Source organism: Callospermophilus lateralis, unplaced genomic scaffold, assembly GCF_048772815.1.
Source record: "Callospermophilus lateralis isolate mCalLat2 unplaced genomic scaffold, mCalLat2.hap1 Scaffold_1909, whole genome shotgun sequence".
Classification (NCBI taxonomy): Eukaryota; Metazoa; Chordata; class Mammalia; order Rodentia; family Sciuridae; genus Callospermophilus; species Callospermophilus lateralis.
This window is the reverse complement of record NW_027512924.1, coordinates 281,429-287,270: the sequence shown is the minus strand read 5'-3', so window position 1 is coordinate 287,270 and position 5,842 is coordinate 281,429.

Below are 5,842 nucleotides of genomic sequence, written 5' to 3'. Positions count from 1 at the left end.
AGTAGATATTTGAAAAAAAGTTGAGAAATAGGCAGAGGATTAGTGGAATATTTTTCTTTTTAAATTCTAGAGAGATCTACCATGTGCTTCACTTGTTTGTAACACACACACACAAACATGTACTTGCACACACAGATGTACAAGTGTAAACTACGTCGTGTCCTTAGAGTCCACTTGCTTTAACTTTTTTCTGTAACTTGTCAACAATAAGTTTAAATCTTTGAAAGATGCTTGTATCATTTCTCAAAGATATGCAAAATAACATGCTCAATTTTAAGTTCTTTACATCTAGGTATGGCTTTTCAGGTACTCCATGTGACAATCATATTTGTGTTTTCCTCAATTCCACATTTAGCTAGTTAGATAAAAAACATCAGATTTCCAAGTGGGTAATAATCCCTTTACATTTTACCTTCATATATATATTTTTCTTTTTTGGTTATCAAAATTTTATGATTTTATGTCTTAAAATTTATCATTGCTATATTATTAATTTTCTATCATCCTCGGCCTCTACTGTATTTCAATGAGCAAGATATTAAAGTCCTTGTAGATAATGCACTGAAGTAGCAGTTTGTTACACAGAATCCTAGGGGTCCCAGGAGATACCCTTGCAAACATTTTGTACATGCTGAATGATCTATTAAGCACTAAAATGGAAAAGTTACCTGTAAACAGTCCCACTCAAATTTTACCTCTCATAAGTAACAGTACCATTAATGTACATCTGAATGTAATGTTATTTACAGATAATTAAAACTCTGTAAATCTTATTAAAACTGATTTTTAGTTCCATTCATAATCTATATGGAAAATTTATCTACATAACAGAAATTCATTGGAAGAAAAACAAAAGGCAGAGTTTAAAATATTAACTATCTTTAATAATGACATCTAGCTAACTTTACTCATTACTTAATTCAATTATTAGGCTTTTACTCCCCATTCTCTGCTTCATTTATCCCTAAGTTGAACAGAAATTAATGAACTTCATCAAACTCAAAAATATTTTTTATGAGAAATTGAACCCCTGAGGGCTTAACCACTGAACCATATCCCCAGTTATGTTTATTTATTCATTTATTTTGCTACAGGATCTCACCAATTTGCTTAGATGCTGGCTAAACTGCTGAGACTGGCTTAAACTATAGATCGTTTTGCCTCAGCCTGTGTAGTCACTGGGAATATGGGTGTATGCTACTGCACCCAACTCTGACACATAAATCTTATTAATAGCAAATCAAAGGGCTTGGCCCAGAGTGGAACTATAAACTATATTTTAGAAGTGAATAAAACCCCCAAATATTGTCTTAATCAGTTTCCCCCACTCCCAGGCAACTGAATCATTGTTGAGGGATAATGCACTGACTTTTCACGTAATTATTGTTATCACTTGTAGCAGGCAGGACTTATCACAGCACTCAAGATCATGGGAAAGACCCTTTCCTTAAAACTCCTACTCAAATATTGAGTATAAAATGGGTGCTTATGCTTAACAATGGTCTGGCCAACTTTCTTACAATAGCATTGCATCCCTTTCCTATGGGATCCCCCTTACTTCCTCTGCTTTCACTGGAGTCTAACCTGCACTGGGATCAGAAGCCTTTCTGCATACTCCTGACTCAATTTTCTTTATCCTTCTGTGTATTTCCTCACTATTTTGGCATAATCAATCACCTGCAATAATTTAAAGAAAACCTAAGTGACTAAAGATGGAGTGCATTCAAAAGAAAATATGCCCCTGATGTTATTCTGAAGGTGCTGAGTCTTGGAATGGAACATTAGATATGAATAAGATTAGATGAGAAATTGTACCCTGAAGAAAATCTATGGAATAGCAGCAACAGAGGAAAAATACTGAAGAGATCTCTGTTGCCAAAAATATTGACTATGAGAATGTGATGTACTGTAAAGTTTGACAGACAAGGTGTGTACCAGATTAAGAGGATCCTTAAATAGTAGACAATTTAGAATTCAAGGAGTAGATGCAGATTCAATAGTTTTGCTGATTGTACTACATAATTTGTCAAAAGTAACAATTAAGCAGAGATGATTTGGATAGAAAATGAACAATGATATTTTATTCATATCATGTATTTATTTACATTTGTATGTCATAATATTATTTCTTAATATAAATTTAGATTTTTTAAAGCAAATTAACAAAAGATACCACCTCAGTGGTATCTTTGTTTTAAGAACAGAACATTATTTATGATAGGAAGACATTTAAAAGTGAGAAATACAATGTTTCTTGTGCTGATAAGTCACCTATAAAACGAAAATTAAAAGGTAAGAATTTTGTTCTGGATTTGTAGAGGATTGCAGTGTCAATGACATTGGAAGGATATTTAGAGCCTGGACAAAGATCAAAGGATTAGTGGGAAATGGATGAGACAGTCAATGTGGAAACAGTGTGTGTGTGTGTGTGTGTGTGTGTGTGTGTGTGTGTGTGTGTGTGTGTATTTAAAGATAAAGGATAATGATCTATTTTCAGGGTACATATAACATTATTGCCTAAGGGAAAAGAAATCACATTGACAGGCCAAAGTGAAATCACTAGCAAATGATTGTGTTCATGACACTGTGGACTCAAATATATATATTACATACACACACACACACACTTAGTTCTTTATGATGATTAGAGTCCCTTCCCATTCAAAGAAAAAAAAGTGAATGAAATTATAGTAATACATAGAGGCAGTCTGGGAAAATTTTTCTCATAAACATTTGAATTAATTGTATTTATAAAATTCGAAATCATCTAGGCAGGGAAATAAAAGGTCAACTAGAAAATAAATATTAAGAAGATGACCTCAGAGGTACATGCACAGTTAAAATTCACATCTACTGAGCTGCAATTTTGAAGGGTACAAAGTACTGGTGATTGGGAGACTCAACTCTTTCGTTTACTTATGTGTGATTCCCTGTCAAGAGACTTGGCTGCACCAAGATTCAATGTTCTCACCTATAAAAATAGGCAGAGTAAATGTCTTCCACCTGGTAGAATGGTTGTTATGGTATGCAGAAAACAAGTAGAAATGATGAGAATAATTCATGCTACATATATGTTAGCTATCATTATACTATAAAGAGTTTTGACCCCAAAACTTTATTTCCTTATCTGTAAAATAACCTTCTGTTTTCAAGAGCTTGTAAAGCATGCAGATCCTTCACACTTCTTATGAAACAGTATGAAGAAATATGCATCCAGTTAATATACTCATTAAAGAGCAAAAAAATGGTAAAAATATAAAAGATGATCTGGTGATGAAAATTGAAGCCAATTCATCATAATAGTAAGTATAAAGTACTAGTTATAAGTGTGGTTACAATTTGAAATTTACTAAGCAAACCATTTCTAAAAATTATATGTATAATATAAAAATAATTTAACTAAACAGTGGGGTCAAAAACTTTACTAATATTGGAACATCATAAGAAAGATAAGAATTAACACAGAGATTTTATATTAACAGAAAAATAGAAGATCTATTTCAATCTTTGATATTAATAATTGGAGAAATTAAAGTATAAACTACACACACATTAAAACACATACATTTCATCATGTCCAATATAATAAAAAAAACTAAAAAAAAACCCTCTGCTAAATGATTCATTGTATATTGCAGGCAAAACCTACAAAGACACTTTCATAAATCAGAAGCCTAGTACCCACAGTAATACTGGTGAAAATCACAGATTGTTTGATAATATGAAAGTAACAGCCTTTCTTGTTCTCCTTGTCTATCCTCCTACCTCTGAATCCTGCTGGTTTTAAATCGACATCCATTTTGATATTCAGAAATTTACCAGGATTCATTGTGAAATGATTTGTACAAACATTAGTTTTAAATTGATTCATAGTGTCAGCTGCAAATAGCAACAACAAAAATCTGCTCCTCCACCTGACCCAAAAAACAAAAACAAAAAAACTTACTACTAGAAATAGAGTTGATCAAAGAAAGCTCTCACTTATATGCCATGCCACTGCAAAGTCCATTCTGCTGGAGTTTATGCTCAGAGTTAAAACAGAGGAATGGACCTTTCCATATTTGACATGTCTTTCTTTCCTCTGTTCTCTCCTATGTCCTAATGAAGATATGTCTTTAACTTCAATTTAGTAGTAAATCTGAGAGGTTTATTTTTAACTCCCTTTAAAAAAAAGATAAATACTTCTTCCTATGAATTAGACACTGTATACAATAATTTGTTGCTCAGTAAATTTAAGGTTTATAAACAAAATGAAAGCACTTGAGTATAAGGAAAGGATTAATAGACTGTCAAGAAACTATTTGGTTAAAAATGTATCCTCATATAGTTGAATCTGGGAATTGGTTTCAGTTTTAGATTTGGTTAATGGATACACCTTATAATTTTTAAGTTTATCCATATATGTAAATAAAATATTTTACAATATTTGCTCAAAATTCCTTAGAAACACTATGTTTTCCTGGTGTTTTTTTTTATGCTACATACTTAACCTTATTTTCTAAATTGAACTTCTGAAAATATTTCAAAATTTAATCCCAATCCCATGAAATATATCAAAAATATATTTTATTTTTGGAATTTTTTTTAGTAGGGATGGACTGATGTTAGAGTTTTTCAATCATTTACTTGGAATTAAAAAAAAATAGATGGTTGTCGAGTAACCCAACATATTATAATGGAATCTGGTAAACTGATTATGTTCTGTGAAATTCAGAGAGTAATATTTAAGGAAGGTAGGGTTATTTTTTTTCAAATGAAGAAAAATGTTAAACATATCTTCAATTATATAAATTAAATAGCCTTTGGAAATGAAGACATCTTTGGGGTATTTTTATGGAAATGTCAGTGTGCAAGCTCACATATGCAATGCTGAGTGTCACTGATGAAAATTATAACATTTGGTGGAAGTTAAAATAATAAAACAAATATTTTAAAAATGTTTTCTTTCAAAACTTCGTCCTTCTTGCAGCTCAGTTTTGAGTAACCCTGTAGTACTCAATTCTATTTCCATTGCTTTTCCACCCCCTCTCTTTTTGGATTTGAAAGTACTATGCTAATTACCATTGAGAAAGCCAGTGTATTTTAAGAGAAACAAAAACCAAAAATTAAAATAGAAGAATCAAAATAAGAATTAATTATAGGCAATTTATACTTGGATTTGGGTTTTGTGCAAATGAATTAAATGCCCAAATCTCTTACAAGAAAAGAATCATATTGGTGTTCTTTCCCAAATCCATAAAATTTGTGTAATTGAACCATTGGAGATTGAGTTAAGGTTAAATGGTAGAGGGGTTAAAGAAGCCAAGTATTTGAATTCCAGAACTCATTATGGAACAGTGATGTCTAAAGTGTAAATACTGTTGATACAGAGAGTTAACATGCTTGTTGTTATCTCATAGTGATTATCCCTGCATAAATGACAGTGTGTTCTTATTTTTTCTTTATTATTCTCCTTTTTGTGATTATTTCATCCTCCTTCTCTCTTTTTTTTTAATACCATGGATTGAACCCAGGAGCACTTAGTCACTGAGCCACATTCCCAACCCTTTATATATATATATATATATGTATATAATTTATATATAATATATATAATATATATAATTATATATATATAATTTATATATATATAATTTATATATATATATATATATAATTTATATATAAAATATATATATAATTTAGAGATAGGGTCTCACTTAGTTGCTTAGAGTCTTGCTCAGTTGCTGAGGCTGACTTTGAATGCACTGTCTTCCTGCTTCAGCCTCCTGAGCCACTGGCGTCACAGGCGTATGTCACTGTGACCAGATCTTTATATTATTTAACTCACTAATTTGAATAT